Genomic DNA, 18235 nt, shown 5'->3' with positions numbered 1-18235 from the left:
TTGTAGGGTTTTTATAGGGGGAAGGCCAGCGTTTAGAGGTTTTCAGGAATGTTGGTTTTTCTTTGAGGTAGACACGATGATAAAGTGATCTATTATTGAAGTCCTGCAAGTTTCTTCATGCCATCCTGGAGTTCTGCAAGTCTCTTCATGGCTCCCTGGTTTCTATCACAAGATGATGTAAGCTTTGTTCACCTACCTCGGTTCTGGGTATTTTTTTCCTTGGGAGAGGAACATAGCCTAATCAGCAACTAAAAATTGATTACCTTATTTTTCTTTAAAGGAACAATCATGAGACAAACTTCAGAAGAAGTAATTAAGTTTCAAAAACTAGAAATTAATCACAGTTTATACAGCTATACTAAAACCCTAAAAAATATATTTTCTCTATTCCAATACTAAAACACCAAAGGAAATATATTTTCTCTACTTCATTTTCTGTGTTTTACGTTTTACCCGTTCTGATGGGTGTATGATGGTATACCATGGTGTCATGGGTTGAATTGTGTCCCCCCCCAAAATGTGTGTATCAGCTTGATTAGGGCATGATTCCCAGTATTGTGTGGTTGTCCTCTATTTTGTGATTGTAATTTTATGTTGAGAGGATTAGGGTGGGATTATAACACCACCCTTATTCAGGTCACCTCCCTGACCAAAGGTAAAGGGAGTTACCCTGGGGTGTTGTCTCCACCACCTTTTATCTTTCAAGAGATATAAGGAAAGGGAAGCAAGCAGAGAGTTGGGGACTTCATACCGCCAACAAAGCAGCACTGGGTATAGAAAGGACTTCATACCACCAACAAAGCAGCACTGGGTATAGAACGTGTCCTTTGGACACATTGTCATCTTGTCTGAGAAGCTCCTAGTCCAGGGGAATGTTGAGGACAAGGAATCTTCCTCCAGCTATGACAGAGAATGAAAGCCACCTCCTGGAGCTGACACCCTGAATTGGGACTTCTAACCTGCTAGACTGTGAGAGAATTTACTTATCTTTGCTAAAGCCATCCACTTGTGGTATTTCTGTTATGGCAGCACTAGATACCTAAGACAGAATTTTGTCCTCTTATTCCTAACTCTCCTTTTTCCTTTGTTGCTGCAGGGAAATAAAGACCAATCCTTGTGCCTGGAATCTTTACTTTTTACCAAGCTATCTGGTGATTGTGATGCATGTAGATAGCAGAGGAGTTTGAAAAAACAGCGCTTTAGGGAATTGATTCATGCATGACGGAATATAATAATTATTTTTAAATTAAATTGAGAAGCTTTTATTGAAATTTGCATGATAGACACTCAGTAAAATTGTTTGAGGAAAATTCACCATGTTTTTGCCTTCTAGAAATAAATCTAAAATAAAAAAAAAACAAACATGTTTCTGTCGAGTCAATTCTGACTCATAACTACCCTATAGGATGGAATAGAACTGCCTCGAGGGGTTTCCAAGGAGCAGCTGGTGGACTTCAAGTGCCAACCTGTTTCGCAGCTGAACTCTTAACATCTGCACCACCAGGGATCCAAAATAAAGCTACCACTCCCTAAGTCTTTCCTAGATACAGTCATAGAACAACCAAAAAATTGAAAGAAGAAGAAGAAAACCCATCAAATACATAGAAATAAGTCTATCAGCAAACTAATACCTTAGTTATAGTTGGACTCCCCTTTAACCCTATACCTTCAGCTATTCAAACACTGATTTCAATGGGACTTCAGTCATCATATGTAAATGGAACCATAGACATAAACTGCTACGTAAGTGAGTCCAGCTGCCTCTCTCCCCACTGCACAGTTCTTAAACTTTTCCTGGTTTCTCTCTTTCTTTTCTTTCCTCCCTGCTGCTCCTCCTACTTCCTTCTCTGGCTCTTCTTCCCCACACACTAGTGCAAGCCACCAGAATATCTGAATACACTGCCAGGATCTGAGAGGATGAGGAACTAGTTTTCACCAGTGAAAGTGCGTTTTTCTCTAGGCAGGGCTTTTTATTTAGAACTTCCCTCTGCGTTTTTATTATAGCACTTCCCTCGCCAATCTTAGATTCTATGAACTCGTAGCTTCCTTTTTTGCTTCAATGTGTTATTATCCATTACCATTATTGTTTTTGATTCTCAAATTGTCTTAATTTGGACCACTTTGGATCTGTTCAATTTGGCTCCTGTGATCTTTTGACTTGCTTCCAAGAATCAAGGAGCACATTCTTCCTTTCTGGCACAAGAAGTTCCAAGCTCAACCTGTGATTGCCATTTCCAAAATCAGTTATTTCTCCAAGGAATCTGGTTCTTTTCGTGGAGAATGGCATTCGCAACAAAGTTGTAGCCACTAGGTAGCATTGCTTCTAGGCTCTGTAAATGGACATGGTAAGAAAATATTCATATTTAATTCATGAGCTTATACTGATACCTTCAATCCCAATCCAACACCACGAGGTTCTTTCTGAACTTCCTCTAGTCCATATTTTTATCTCTTCTCTCTCATGTTGATAACCCTGATTCCAAACAAGTTTTAATACACTTACTCATGTGCTCTACCCTATAATACACACAAAATTGTTTCCAAATTATTCCATCAATACTACTGCCAACAATAAATCTACAAAGTAAAGTTCAAAATTTCCTTGCAGATGCTTCTGACATAAGAACATACAAGGCTGTGGATCACAGTCAGAGAACTGGATTTAAAATTTACTTGATTATTTTCAGTGTGATTGTATTATCATTCTGATAAACAGGTAAATTAAAAATTTTCTACTTTTGTTTATCAATTGTAGTGTTTTCTTTTTCTTCTCTTTTTTGAAAATGGAAAACATAACATGGTTTAAAAATCAAAACTATATAAATAAGATAATACCTAGCAAAGTCTCACCATCATTTCTATAGCTTAAACCACATTCCCTAGATGAAAACGCTTTTATTACCTTCTTGCTTATCCTTCCTGAAAAATCAGCAAGTATTAATAATGAGTACAAACACTTCTATCCTCTCCTTTCTTAAAGAAAAGGTAGAATAATGTATACATTTTTGCACTTCTTGCTTTGCTTTTTTTCACATAAACAATTTATCCTAGCAATAAGTCAGCAGCAGTCCATAGAGACCCTCACGTTTTGGCCACGTAGAACTCCATTATGTGTATGCATGACCAGGTCATTCTTTAATGTCTTATATGCAGTCTAACCATTTGGAATCATTAGCCCAAGAGATCCAACTCAATTTTCGAAGGCACAAAGTAGCATTAGGAAGAAGAAAGGCAATTTTGTCTGCCAAAGGAATGCATGATAATAATCTCTTTGTAAGGTATTGAAACTTTGTGTATAATTTCAATACAAAGTTTACATCTATTACACACAGATTTAGTGTTGTGGTGTTTTGTGTTCATAAATGAAATAATGAGACAATACTGTAAGGCAACTTGGATACACCTACCCTGTGACACAGCAATGGGTTCCCCTGCATATCTTGATATATTTACATGTAGGAAAAGCCCAAATCAATTCCCACTTCTCTAACACCAAATATTTATTGATCATCCCAAATCTACCTACTATCAATTCAATTCCCTTCCACTTTTGTTCTGACACCAGGTGCACATGCAGCATCTTCCTCTGACCCTAACTAACCATCTGGAGCTAGAGCAGACCTCACAAGTAAAGGGCACAGACACCAGCTGCAACCTTGGGAGTTCTCATGACCCACTCACTTCTGACCTGCTGGCTTCATACTCAGAAGTTCCCTCTACCCCTTCAGGATACCAGCCATAAGCTTGGAGGTGCTCATTCCCCTCACTTCTGACCTACTGGCTCTCACTACCACCTTGGGTTTGATAATTCACTGGAATGAGTCACAGAACTTACAGAAAGTCCTATACTTACAATTACAGTTTTATAGCAAAAGGGATACAAATGAGGAGACACGTAGGGAAGGACTGGGAAGGTTCTGAACATGGAGAGTCCTTGTCTCAAAAAGGGCTGCACTACCCTTCTATGTGCATAGATGTCTCTCACCAACCAGGAAGCCCATGGAGCTTCTGTGTCCACAGCCTTTTTCTGAGCCTCATTACTTAGGCATGACTGAGTGAATTTTCCCCCAGCCTCTGCACCCCTCACCCGAGGTTGGCTGATATCAGGAGGTCCTCTTTCTAGCCTTGCCAGCCCCCACTTGAGTCAACTTATTAGCATAAACCCTCAAGTGTGGTCTGGAGGCCTATAGAAAACTAAAGCACCTCAATTACTCAGCAAATTCCAAACACTTAAAAGTTATGTCAAGGTGCACTGGAGAAACAGTGCGTAAGTGCTGGGCTTCTAACCAAAGGCTTGATGGTTTGAACCCACCATCCACTGCGAGGGAGAAAGATGGAGCAATGGGTGTCTGTAAAGATTTCCATCCTTGGAAGCCCTACTGGGCTGTTCTACCCTGTCCTATAGAGTTACTAGCAGTCAGAATCAACCTGACAGGAAAGTGTTTAGTTTTTTGTTTGTTTGTTTGCTTGCTTGTCTTTGGTTTAGAGTTATCTTCGAGAAACCAAGCACAAAGAGTACTTTCTTTGCATGAAGTTAAATCTTTTCTGCACTTCAAAAAACAAATAAAAAACTGTGACGTTTCTCGGTCATGATACATTGGGACTTTGGAATGTAATGGACATGGCCAAGCTCTCAGAAAACAGACTGTGGCTGTATAGGTGTCAGAGCCCTGTCTTGTAGCCTCAACAGCATGTGGTCGATTTTGAATCACAGCAGATGTGGTTCTTCTGGTTTGTCTGAGTGTATAGATGTTAAACAAGGTTAATTGTTTTTTGTTGTATATCTGAGAAACATGTTTGTTGTAAGAAAACCTTACCAAAAAAGAAATGTTTAAAGAAGAAAATGAGAGTTCTCCTGCTTGGTGAACTCACTCCCCAGATAAAACACTGCTGAGACACCTTTCTGTATTACACGTAGGACGCTGTGGTGGCTTTGGAGCGTAATAGGTGCTGTTTGGACAAGGCACCCCGGAACTCCCAAGTCCTGCCGTGACAATCATCTGCCCTCCCTGGGCAATGACAAATGGGTGGAGGGAAAGAAAAGGAAAATAACACTGTTGTTTGCAGAAATTTCACCTTGGGTCAGGAAACTCTGGTAAATGAGGCCGAGAATATGATTTCTGACAGAGGCTTAAAGAGTGTGCCATCGCTCTAAACCCAAAGTGGATTTTACCTCAATTTCCTGAGATGCGAATGAAATGATAGAAGTCAATAAAAAGAGAGATGCAGAGAGAAAGCAAGATGGATGAGTCCACTCACACAGGTCAAGGATCCTCAAGTCGCCTCTGATAGAGGACTGCCTTGAGATTAGTCGTGGAAACTCTGGATGCTAAGAGTATTTAAACACCTTTACTGAGATACTCATGCACTGTCCCTAAGAGTCCGCAACAGGTTTGCCCTTTTTTTTTTTTTCTTAATTGAAATGATCATAAATATGAGTCCGAATCCTCTCACTCCAGGCTGTGGATTTGAGGACTCCCACTGCCATAGGACTGCAAGGAGTTGTGGTGGTTCCATGGTGTAATGGTGAGCACTCTGGACTCTGAATCCAGCGATCCGAGTCCAAGTCTTGGTGGAACCTTAGTGTTTCCTTTAAATGAAGGACTGAAAAAAAAAAAACCTCTTTAAATTGAGAATTGAACTTGTTACTCCACTTTCCGTGTCCTGCCTCTGATCCTCTTTTAGCAGTTAGAAAGGTTTCGGGCCTGGAGGGAAGAAGCACGAGCTGCTGCAGATCCCAGCTGCCCTCCTGCTCAGGGGGGGTTTTCTGCCTCGCGGCCCGGTCTCCTCTTCCACTAGTCTCCTCGTCAGGAACTGAGGTCCCAGAAACCCTCAGAAAATAGCTGGGGAAGGAGGAGAGTCTGGAAAGAACAGAGAAGAGAATTGGAAAGAAAAAGGGAGGAAGTAGGGAACGGGATGCAGAGGAACTGGGAGTTCACAGCAGGGGTTTCATTTGCTGGGTGTGGACCACCTATGCTCCTCCATAGCTTCCTGTCCCACAGGAGAAGCCAGTTCCACTGAGAAACCTCAAAGCTGCTTGCCTGGCATTTGTGCTTGCAAAGTTTCCTTTCACTGTGTGGACTGGTGAAGTGGATTAAGTTGGTTAGCAAGTGAGTGGAAGCCAAGTGAAGGGCCTTGTGGGCTCCCTTGCTGTTGACTAGCAGGTGGTGTACCCATCCACGTATATGCACAGTTTTTTTCCCCTTGCAGGCTGTCTGCAGGGCCTGGAGTGGAAAAGGGGAATATCAAGGCATAACAATATTTCTTTAGAGATTAAGAGTGGTAGAGCCAGATGATGTTATATGAGTTATGGTTTTGTAAATGTGATAATTATGGCAGTTTGGGAAATTCAGATAATTCAGGATGTTGAACTAGTCTGGGATACTGATTGGCTCTCTAGAAGAGTCAGTCCTGGAGGAATTATAGGATTAAGAGGGAAACATTACTTCCAGGAAGTATGAAGAATTGTCAACCTTTTGAGAGACTGCAATGGAGCCCATGGGGTGCAACAGTTAAGCACTCGGCTGCTTAACTGCTCAGCTTACTGTTCGAACCTATCCAGAGGCTCCACAGGAGAAAGATCTAGTGATCTGCTCCCTTAAAGATTGAAGGAAAACTGAATCCGTTCTCGATGACTTCCTTCCGACTCATCAAACCCTTATAGGACAGGGTAGAACTACCCCATAGGGTTTCCAAGACCACATCTTACTTGCGCGGAGGGCTGGAGGGTTCCAACCGCTGACTTCTTGGTTAACAGCCAAACACTTATCTACTTCACCAGCAGGGCTCCTTCCATAAAGATCATAACCTAGGAAACCCTATGGGCAGGTCTACTCTGTCTCATGGGCTTGCCATGATTCGAGATCGACTCCACGGCATGCCACAACTACAACAACAAAGAGACTATGGGCTATTTTGAGCCGTTGTGTGAAAGGTCAGGTGCAGAAGTAGCAGACATAGGACAAGATGGAGAAAAGCATTTGAAGTCCTGTGCTTACATCTCACTCCAATGGCCCTGGTCAATCACTTCGTGCTCAAACAAGAAAGAATCAGGTGCATTGAAACCAGCAATGTGGTAGCTCTGATATGATATCCGGGGACTACACAGCTTTGCTGAAGAAAAGAGTTGATGAAAACGGTGCGGACAAACCACATGCCCCCAGATATGCCTTTTCCAGAGTCTCCTCCTCCAAACCTCCAGAGCCAAGCATTTCCGTGAAGAAAACCGACTTTTGTTCCTTCAGTTTTCTCTGTTGTTTTTTCACTTTTTAATGTCAGTGGTTTCTGCTCTTATTTTTATTTCCTGCTGTGTTTGTATTGAGTCAATCTTACTCTTCTTCTTTCTTGAGGTGATAGTTTAAAGCTCTTGACTTGAGACTCTTTTCTAATATAAGCATTTAGTGCCATAAATTTCCCTCCCAGCACTGCTTTACCTGCTCCCCACGGATTTTGATATGTTGCGTTTTTATTCAGTACACATATACCAAGTACTGGAATGGCTGGGTCATGGGGTAGGTGCAAGTTTCACTTCATCAGAAGGTGCTAAACAGTTTTCTAGGACGGAATTCTAACCAGCAATAACTTACTTCGTATCTTGTCAGGGCTTTGTGTTCTCTGTCTTTTCAGTGTTGCCTGTGCTGGTGGGTGTGTAATGTTATCTCATTGAGGTGTTTTTTTGTTTGTTTGTTTCATTCTAGGTGAGATTTTTATTTTGTTGTTGTTGTTGAGCATATACACAGCAAAACAGGTATAGGAGCCCTGGTGGTGCAGTGATTAAGCATTCAGCTGCTAGCCAAAGAGTTGGCGGTTTGAATTCACCAGCCACTCCTTGGAAACCCTATGGGGCAGTTGTACTCTGTCCTATAGGGTTCCTATGAGTCCAAATTGACTCGATGGCAACAGTTGTTTTGTTTTAGTATATGCAGGTGTTCATATATATACATGTAAGTGTATGGGTCCGTATATATGCATATATGCAATAGAACACACAGGTGGCACAAACACGGATGCTTATTAAACACCTTGTGGGATTGGTTTATGGGGCCTGAAGGCTTAGGACCATATAGTCTTGTGGGACAACTCAATTGGCATAATATAGTACGTTAAGTTTATGTTCTGCATTCTAATTTGGTGAGTGCTCGCTTTTTAAGAAAGCAGGAGGATAGTGACCGGTGCGGGAAGATCCCTAGAGGAGCAGCGCACCACCAGAAGAATAGACGAGCCTGGGTTTCCTAGAGCTCAGCTCATGGAGAGTTAGTTACTCCCTGAGGGTTTAAGAAAATAGCCAGATGTAGCTCCTTGATGGTCTAATGGTTAGGGGTTGGAGCTTTCGCTATTTTGGGTCAGGAAATTCGTTTGCAATGTCTGTTATCAGGCAAAGGAGCCCTGCTGTTGTAAGGGTTAAGTGCATGGCAGTTTAGCCAAAGGTCACCCTTCAGGAGAGAAATACCTGGGGCTCCTACAGATCTTAAAGATACTGCCTAGGAAACCCCATGGAGCAGTTGAGCTCTGTCATAAAAGGTCACTATCAGCTGGCGTGGATTTGAGGGCACACAGCAACTGTCAGGCAGGGGAATCTTCCTCCTTATTCTTGCAGTTGTGGTGCACTGCAAGAAGGGTCAGACGCAGAAGAGCCCCTGCACAGAACCTCAAATCTCTGCCATAGGAGAAGGCAGAGGAGAAGATGAGAGCTTGTCAACATTTCTAGAAACTACTTATCTAAGGGTGTGCATTATCCCACTTCTAGCTCTCTTCCCGGAGAGGAGGAAATGGATCACTCTCTTGCTGCACCAGAGGGGAGCATGCAGGCCATCTCCCTAAGTAGGCTGCTGAGTGAGATTTGCTGACCACAGAGGGCTGACACCTACTATTGAAGTTGGCCATGCTGTCTCTTCCCTATGTGAGTAAAGAGTTGTTTTGATGTTTCACTGGACATTATGAATGCCTGAGTGTGTTGTGTTTATATTGGGATGCCTGCAAGCCTTGGAGTGGGTTAGACATCCTAGTGTTGTTGCTGCTGGTGACAGGCATTGTTATACTCTTTGCTATTCTCCATTCATTGGGACACCTCAATTATAGGTGCTGATGTCTTACTTTATAATTTTTATTTCCTGATGAGATTTACTATCTTTTCACTTATTATGGTCCTCTTCTACTTTACGATCTGGACCATAGTTGTAATTATAGGTTACAACTTCTTGCTTCCTACTTCCAACATTTAGCTGACCTCTCATGGTCAGTCTCCCGTGATTGTCTTGTCTTGACCATGCACCACCTTTCTGCTTTCTCTTATGTAATAATTTAGTAGAGTAATATATGTAATTTTGGATTGTATTGTAGATGTTATGAATGATAAAGGTAGAGACTCTTGGCTTTTATGTATTATGAAGTGTACTGAATTTTTCTGTTTCTTTTTAAAAGCAGTCTGTTACTTTGGTTTATATCAAATTGCAAACACTGTCTCCTCTGCAATGGAGAGCAGGCGAAATCTCATTTCAGTCCTTTAGCCACAGCTGGACTGCTTGGAGGGTGCTGCCCATACAAGCATAATTCAGGGGTCAGTCAGAAATTTGGGCAGAGTTTTTACACAGAGCTTGGTGCTTCCCTTCCATGAATTCTCCCTTTCTGGGTGTAAAAACCGCATAGGGGTGATGTCTGACCTCCTCTCACTTCACAAGGGGAAAGGAGAATCAAGTTCCATAGCATAAGGCTGGCTCCTATGAGGTGGAGGCCACACAGGCTTTTCTGTCCACCATCTTTACCAATTCTGACACCAACTGTCCCTCCCACAGCACTCTCTACTAGGTTTGATAATTCATTGAGATGGCCACAAACCACTCAAAGACCAAACTCACGTTTCTGAGGTTTATTCTAAGGGAAGTAATAGTTGTAATTCAGGCTTAGAAACGCTCGGGATATAGTTCTTTCATCAGGATAGCCTCTCCCCAGCCTTGCTTACAGGCACCACCTCTCCCTGGCCCTCAGTCTCTGCCCAAAGGCACTCCGCTTTCTCTCTTCATGGGCTAGGAAGTCCACTGTGCAGTCTCCTGCTGCTTAGTCTCTGCTGCTGGGTCTCCCTGCTGGTTCCTCCTTCCTTGGTGATGGTGGTGGGCATCTCCTCCTCTCTGCTTTGGAACTGGCTCTCTTTTAAGGCAAAACTGACCAATCCCTTTGGTAAACCACAACTACCCTATCACACAGTCACCAAGGTAGGAATTGGAAAACCTTGGCTAGAAAGACCACACACGAAAGCAATTAATTGCACCACAGTGGGGGTTTCCCCCTTGATTTTCCAACTTTGTTGCCCCAACATTGTCCTCTGATCCTTTTAGTCAGCAAGACAGCTTGGTTTTTGAATTTTGCTGACCCAAATACAGCAGACTAAGCTTTGCCCTCAGACAAAAATCTGAAGTATGAAAAGTCGCTCCCTGTCATCCTTTCCTCCATGTGCCTGCCTGCATTTGTTCAGTCTCCCAGAAACTTCAGATGATTTAAAAATATATATTTTGTCTACATTTTATAAATGTTATCTGGTGGAGTGGCTCTGTAAAGAGTAAACAGCCATTGCCAGAAGCCAAACTCCCTCTCAAAATAACAGCAGCCATGCACAGGGGTGGTGGGGAGGGGATGGTGGGGGAGAGCCTCCTTGGCTTAGTGGTTAAGAGCTATGGCCCCTAACCAAAAAGGCAGTTCAAATTCACCATGTGCTCCTCAGAAACTCCATGGGGCAGTTCTACTTGGTTCTATTGGTTCGCTATGAGTCAGAATCAGTTTTGGTTTTATTATCTTTATTATGTTGGTTTAGCACACTGAGCAGAAGACCTGGTGGCACAGTGGTTATCTGCTCGCTTCAAACTGTAAAGATTAAAGCCTTGGGAACCCTATGGAGCAGATCCACTCTGCCCTATAGAGTGTCTATGAGTCAGATTCCACTTGAGGGCAATGGGTTTGGTTTGGTATTTTGATAGCCATTGGGCGAGAGGCTCCTGCAGATGGAATTTCTGCATGACTATATACCCTTGGGCAACATACTTAGCAGCTCTCTAAAGACACTCCTCCCTTGTGTGAAAAGGAGAAAAGGCAAAAACCATGTGCCCTGAAGAAGAAAAGAGGGAGCTCACCTAATACAGTCTGCTGCTGGAAGCCTGAGTGGCGTGGTGTCTATCCCTGTGTTTGAGAAGTGACCAACGGTCAGCCATTATGTCTCCTCCTTCACCAGAGTTTTGGCACTCTGTGTGTGTGGCTCTTCTACACTTGGCCCTTGTAGCACTGCGGGGGTAAAGAGGAAGGGTCTTGTCAGAAGAGAGACATTGCCTAAAGATTTCCCTGACCCTGAGGGAATCAAATCCAGACCTCAGGATGAATATGCCATATCCTAAGCAGTAGACCGCCAAAGACCCTTAAGTTAAATTCTTTCTCTGAATCATCTGGCCCCTTGCATTAAGCTCTGAGAGGTCTGAGTTCTCTCACCTTTCTAGGCGAGGACCCAGCCTGCAGGGATTTTGTCTAAAAGTCATTCCCTCTCTGCTTTCTTCAAAAGGCCTGCCAAGTCCAAAAGTTGTGGAGGGAGTTGGCTCTTCTGGACTATGCCTTTGCTAGGCAGCAGCATGTGGGGAGGTGATTGCAGGATCCAGGGCCCTGGATGAGGTTGTGGGTGGGAGGGAGGGGAAGGTGGAAGGAGAGGAGCCCAGGTTGAGAAGGGCCTAGCACTGCCCTTCCTTTAGCTCAAAAGAAAAAAAGAAAAAGAAAAAAACGGTGGGGGCTGGAAGGGATATATATGTAGAAAGGTAGATACCTTAGATGGAAATCTCTTTAGACCAAGACCTCAGGCCTGAAACGAACTGCGAATGTCCCCCTAAAATCTTCTGCAGAGGTAGTGTTTCCATGTCAGTTGATGGCAACTCCATCCTTCCAATACTCAGGGCACAAATTTAGAGTTTTTCTTGACAGCAATCTCTTCCTCAGACTCCACATCTAGTTAGTCATGAATCTGCGTTTTCTTGCCAGTGAAGCTTGGAAGGTGGTCTACACAACCTTGTCATTTCTATCCCTGAACTGAGCAAAGGACTCTCCTGATAAAGGGGAGATCAATATAACTCCAGACCCTCAGCTAGCTCAGACCTTAGTGTTTGTTACCTTAATATTGGGACCCTGGGTTTGGTCTGCCCTCACACCTGTTCATTGTCTGTGTGTGTCACTGAAAAAAAGCCTGTTCTGTGGGTCGTGTCTTGGTGATCTGGAACCACCACACCGTTCTGGTGAAACCTGCAGAGAAACTTGAGATCCTGCTGTATCGAGTTTGTTCAAACCCTGCCAAGCACATGTGTGTGATGCACAAAGACTTGTTCAGTGAGTTGTGGTTTCCTGGGGCCCGCTGCTCTTTCTATTCTCTTTCTGCTCCTGTAGGGGAAGGAAAACTGGCCCCTTTGCCCTGTCCAAAAGAACACCAAAGGGACACTGGGACAGAGTAGCTGTGAATCCTTTCCACAGGGTGGGGGTGCGGGGTGGGGGAAGGGGGCAGGAAACAGATCAAGGAAGGAAGGAAAGGGAAAAAAACATGTCATGAAATTTCCTGATCTAAAGCTAAGGTGAAGTCAGCACTCTCTGGAACGGGGCCCTCAGTCGCTGGGGGAGGGGGACAGGTGATCTAGTCCAGTTGTATCCCGGTCTCCAGTTTGAACCAAAGCAGAACAAGGCCAAGCAAGGCATCCTGGTTTCCAGTGAGCAGGCCAGTCCGGGCCTTTCCCAGAGTGGGAGCCCTTGAACTTCTGGTGTGAAGGCAATGTGGTGTAAGCACTGCACCAAGAACAACAACTGCTGGAGGAAAGGGCACATTCTTACCCACCTGTGTTTTTTTGTTTGTTTGTTTGTTTTTGCTTTTTCTTTGTTTCTTTAAACTTAAAGTCAAAGGATGAAACTGTGAGGCACATGAAGTTTAAGACACATATTCAGAGCATACAAGGGTGAATCAGATTCCTAACCCAGAGTCTGAGCTCTTGAGCACAGACTAGACTAGGTCTCTCTCATTCATTTTTTTCTGGGTTTCTCAGCTACAGAAAAGGAGAAACAAAATGTTAGAGAGATGGAGGGATGCATGGCCCCTGTAGCTGTCAGAGAGCAAAGTAGGTAACTACTGTGGATGTTTTTGCAATATGGGGAAGATTTCTGGGAGGCCATCGAATTGGTAGTTGACAAGCTTACTGTGATCAGGAGAGGAATCTGAGATGCCAAAGATTCAAAAAGTAAAACAAAAATGGTAAAGCTCCTTGAAGTAAATTCAGGAAAATGCGGTCACCATCCTGAGGTAAAAGGATTTCTTAGAGAAAACAATAAAATATATATATAAATATATATTAAAAGTTTCTTTTAAAGATACATTAGATGTCATTGAAATTAAAAGCCTCTGTTCGTGAAAAACCACCTAAGAAGGTGAAAAGGCAAGCCACGGCCTGGGAGAAAATATTTACAACATGATTATCTGCAAAATGACTCAAATCTTGTACACGGAACTTTCAGAGATCAGTAATAAAAAATGGAGCCAAATAACAGTGCACAAAATATCAAATAAGCTTTCTTCACAGAGGAGGATTTCTAAACAGCCAAAAGCTTTAAGAAAACAAGCTCTACGCCAACACTTATTAGGGAAACACAAATTTAAACCATGAAAAGGTACCCTTACAAGCCCATCAGAATGGTAAATTTAAAAGACAGAGAACAAGTGTTGACAAGAATATGGAGCAACTCCAACTGACTTTGCTGGTGAGAAACCATTGTAGGGAGCCCTTTGGCAGCTTCTATCAGAGTTATACATGCACCTATCCCTTGACCCAGCAACTCCAGTACTTCAAGGGAAATAGATGCACATGTCCACACAAAGACTCAGACAAGCAGGCTCCTAGCAGCCTTTTCACAATAGCCAAAACTAGAAATAACCCCAATGTGAATTAACTGTGGTGTATTCACACATTGGAATAACATTCTTCAACAATACCACAATTAAGAAGTGATAAATGCAACAACATAGCTACATCTTGAAAACATAATGTTGAGTGAAAAAAGACAAAAACAGACAAGAGTCAGATGCAAAAAATGTGCATTCAATCCTGTGCATTTCAAGAACAGGGAAAAGTAATCTGTGGTGAGAGACCTCAGAAGAGTGATTAAATCGGGATGGGGGTGGGGGATGGGGATTACCTGCAAAGGAGCTCCTTGGACCTTCCTGCGATGATGGAAACTTTCCATAACTTAATTATGTCTGTCAAAATTCAATACTTGTTCACTAAGGATTTCTGCACTATCAAAACAATAAACAAAACCCAGTGCCTTCGAGTCGATTCCGACTCATAGCGAACCTATAGGACAAGGTACAACTGCCCCATAGAGCCTCCAAGGAGTGCCTGGCAGATTCAAAGTGCGGACCCTTTGGTAAGTAGCCATAGAACTTAACCACTAAGCCACCAGAGTTTCCTTCTGCATTAGACTCAGTGTGAATTACACTTCATTTTAATGTATTTTTAGCATAAAAACGGAGGGACAAGGGGTGAGGGACATGGCCCACACACGGAGTATGGTAGGAAAGTTTGGATTTTACTGTAAACGCATTAAAAGTTTATTCTGGTTTCCTGTAAAAAAAGCCCAGCTGGTATTTGAAATACCTTTCCCAGGAAAACGGTTATGACCACATGATCTCAACAGTGGAAGGTACTTGTAAGGCTGAGTGAGAGGCATTTTACCTTTTCCCCGGATGTGGGGCGCAAGCAAGGTTTCCTTTAGACCTGGCTCCAGGCATGCACACTGTCAGGGTTCCTTCTCTTCTACCTCTAGCTATAAGGATTGCTGCCTTCTAGCCGCAGATGGGGAGCAACGCCGGTGCGGGAATGAGCCGCAAACCGAAAGAAGCTAGCCAGTGCGTAATAAAATAAGCGCCAGGCACAGCGGTGACTCCGATTCGAACCGAGGTTGCTGCGGCCACAACGCTGTACTCAACACTGTACGATCACCGCGCACCACAAACCTACCAGCGCTCACTGATCTTCTTTAAACTTTATTGACATAGAAATATTCGTACTGCTTTCTCTGCTGTTCTTCAACAGCCACAGGCGCTCTGCTTTTGCCCTACTTCTCGCGGTCTCTCAGCTCCTCCCTCTCCACTGTGCTACAATATGGAAACCATTCTCTCCTCCCCAGCACCTCGCCTGAGTCTCAGCACAGGCCTCCTTGAGGTCTGGTTCTCCTCCACGCCTCCCTGCTTTCCTTCGCTCTTCTTCACTGTGCCCCATTCCCCACTTATTTTCCGCTCTCCCGCCCCACCGACCACAACCGCGGCAAGCGGGGGGCGTCCAGAGCGGGGCGGGTGGGCGAAGGCGGAGCAGCCGTATCGTGGGCCCCCTTGGCCTCAGGCAAGTGTCCAGACCCGGGGGTCCACGGGGGTCGCTGGCATCTGGGGCGGACGAGGAGCAAGAAGGGGCGAAGGCCATTCTGCTGTTCTCCTAGCTTCAGGCTCACCCAACGCACTGATTTTAAGGCGATGAACAACACGATGTGTCGCCCAACCTCCGGTGATGTGGAGGCTTTGCTCAAGTCGTACCGCGGAAAGCCGCTGGCACCGTATTGAAACAGGAGGGGTTACTTGTGGTCTCTGTGGTGCAATCAGTTACCGGTTCGGCTCTTAACTGAAAGGTTGGTGGTTGGAGCCCACCCAAGGACGGGCCTCAGATTTTATAAGTGTTAAGATGTCCCCAGAGTTTCTGCTCCTTACATCTTACTATATAAAGGCAGAGAGCAACCTCAGTTAGCTTTCTATCCTCCTTTTTTGGAAACTGAGAGCTCGCAAATGATTGAAAGAGAGGAGTCCTCGGAGTTGTTTGTGGACTAAGAAGTTTGTTTTATTTTTATTTTTATTTACATTTGTTTGCACTATTTTTATTTAAACCCTGGTGGTGTAGTGGTTAAGAGCTATGGCTGCTAACCATAAGGTTGGAGGTTTGAATCCACCAGGCGCTCCTTGGAAACCCTGTGTGGCGGTTCTACTGTGTCCTATATGGTCGCTATGAGTCGGAATCCACTCGACAGCAACAGGTTTGGTTTTGGTATTATTTATTTAACCCTTTCCATATACGTTGGAAGTTAAGTTGGGCCTATGGTTTCATGATTACAAATAAATCTGCACTCACCATTAGCTATCTAGCTATCTGTTTACAATCCCTTGTTCTGTTTCTTTAGCAACCCTGACTAAGACAGTCTCATCAATTTCAGAAATCCCAGGTCGATGGCAGCGGTTCCCACCGTTCTTCACAAAATCACCAACATAGAATGCTTTGAGGATGCAGGGATAGTTCCCTTGCATGTATTTCTCACGGACTTGTCAAAGGTTATGTTTTCCTGATCATACCTGGGACTGCAGATGTGGGCAAATGAACAGGCCTTAGGTGATAAATTTACTGTAGCTTTCGGTTTTTTCCTCTGAAATAAATGCCTCAAAGACGCTCTGGCAGTTCAACTGCATTTACTGTAGGCCACCTTTGGGTGCAAGTTTTCAGTCAACTGTTTCAAGTGGACAATTTAGAATTGCTGACAGCTGCTCAAACAAATACTTTGGCTCCAGAATTTCTACCTCTTGCACCAATATCAATAAGTAAACCTAGCCGTATCCAACATTATGTTCCTTCTGCTCTGCTTCTATCCCCTGTGGATCCATTTCCATAGATGCACTTTAGGATTTAGTGGCACTGGGTTTTCTTGGTTTTTTAAACTGGCATAAATCTTGCAGTACTACTGGTTGTATTGCACCTTCCTATGGATCATCACAGTTTGTGCATTTCCCTCTGGGAATTTCCAGGACTCTGATTCTAGATCTTAAGCAATGGGAAAAAGCAGCAATGGGCTCTGAGGAGTAAAAACGCAACTGTTTCAGCCCGGTTTCAAACCGAGGACCTTTCGCGTGTGAGGCGAACGTGGTAACTGCTACACTACGGAAACCACGTAAGTGGACTTGCCTCAGAATTTTTCCTTGAAAATTGTAAGACCCGCGGTGTGAGTACTTAGGCTTCCAACAAACGAAATTCAACTACATTTAAAATTCGACTGTAAGCAGCAAAGTGCTGCAGAAATCACTCCGGAAAATCACTAACAATTCCTTCAGGCAAAGGAGTCTAAGGCGTCCCTTAGGCCCTAAGATGGTTTTCTGTGCCAAACAAGGAAGCTGGGACTAAGGGGGCGAGGGGGAGGGGAGGAGTGGTGATGCCCTCCCCCGGGCTATGGGACCGCGCAGCTCACTAGAGTTTCCATTTTCAGAACTAAGCTCTCTGGGACTCTCCAACTCCCCACAGCGCAGGAGCTGTGAAGGCAGTCACCCTGGGGCATCGGACCAGCGCCTCGGTGGCCCCTTTAAGGGTGCTGGTGCTCTTGACAAATGATCCCTGTTTCCATGAAAAGATGTTCAACGTCATTACTGGTTATTCTCCCCACACTTGCTGTTAGTTGCCAAGGAGTAGATTAGGATTCATGGCGACCACATGAGTGCAGTGCAGAAGTGCCCCATAGGGTTTTGAAGGCTGTAACTTGGTGGTGCAATGGTTAAAGCGCTCGGCTGCTAAGTGAAAGGTCAACAGTTCAAATCCACTAGCTGCTCTGCGGGAGGAAGATGTGGCAGTCTGCTTCTGTAAAGATCACAGCCTTGGAAACCCTATGGGGTAAGTCTACTGTGTCCTATAGGGAGGACATGAGTCAGAGCGGACTCCATGGCAATGGCTTCGAATTTTGGATCTTTCAGAAGCAGATCGCCAGACTTGTCTTCTGAAGCGCCTCTGTGTAGGTTCCCACCACAAACCTTTCAGTTAGGAGTCAAGTGCTCAATTGTTTGGTAGAAAACCAGAAAACAAGCATTGCTGAGGATGTGGAAAATTGGAACCCACACCCATTGCTGGTGAGATTGTAAAATGGCACAATCTCTGTGGAAATCTGTTTGGCAGTTCCTCAAGAGTTGTCCATAGAATTACCAAATGACCCAATACTTCCACTACTAGGTATAAAAAATATATAGCCCCCAAAATTGAAAGCAAGAATGCAAACAGATACTTGCACACCAATGCTCATTGTAGCATTATTCACATTATCCGAAAGGTGTAAACAACCCAAGTGTCCATCAGCAGATGAATGGATGAACAAAATGTGGTCTATCCATACAATGGAATATTATTCAGCCATAAACAAAAAGGAAGTTGTGATACATGTTAAG

General features: G+C 43.9%; 1 non-coding gene across 1 annotated transcript; it reads left to right on the top strand.

Moving 5' to 3' along the window:
• Positions 1 to 5509: 5509 nt before the first annotated feature.
• TRNAQ-CUG (transfer RNA glutamine (anticodon CUG)) lies at positions 5510 to 5581 on the top strand. The gene has a single exon. It is a non-coding gene; the product is annotated as a tRNA-Gln (tRNA).
• Positions 5582 to 18235: the final 12654 nt, after the last annotated feature.

This window comes from Elephas maximus, chromosome 3, assembly GCF_024166365.1.
Source record: "Elephas maximus indicus isolate mEleMax1 chromosome 3, mEleMax1 primary haplotype, whole genome shotgun sequence".
NCBI classification, from domain to species: domain Eukaryota; kingdom Metazoa; phylum Chordata; class Mammalia; order Proboscidea; family Elephantidae; genus Elephas; species Elephas maximus.
This window is presented reverse-complemented; position numbering and strand designations above follow the sequence as displayed.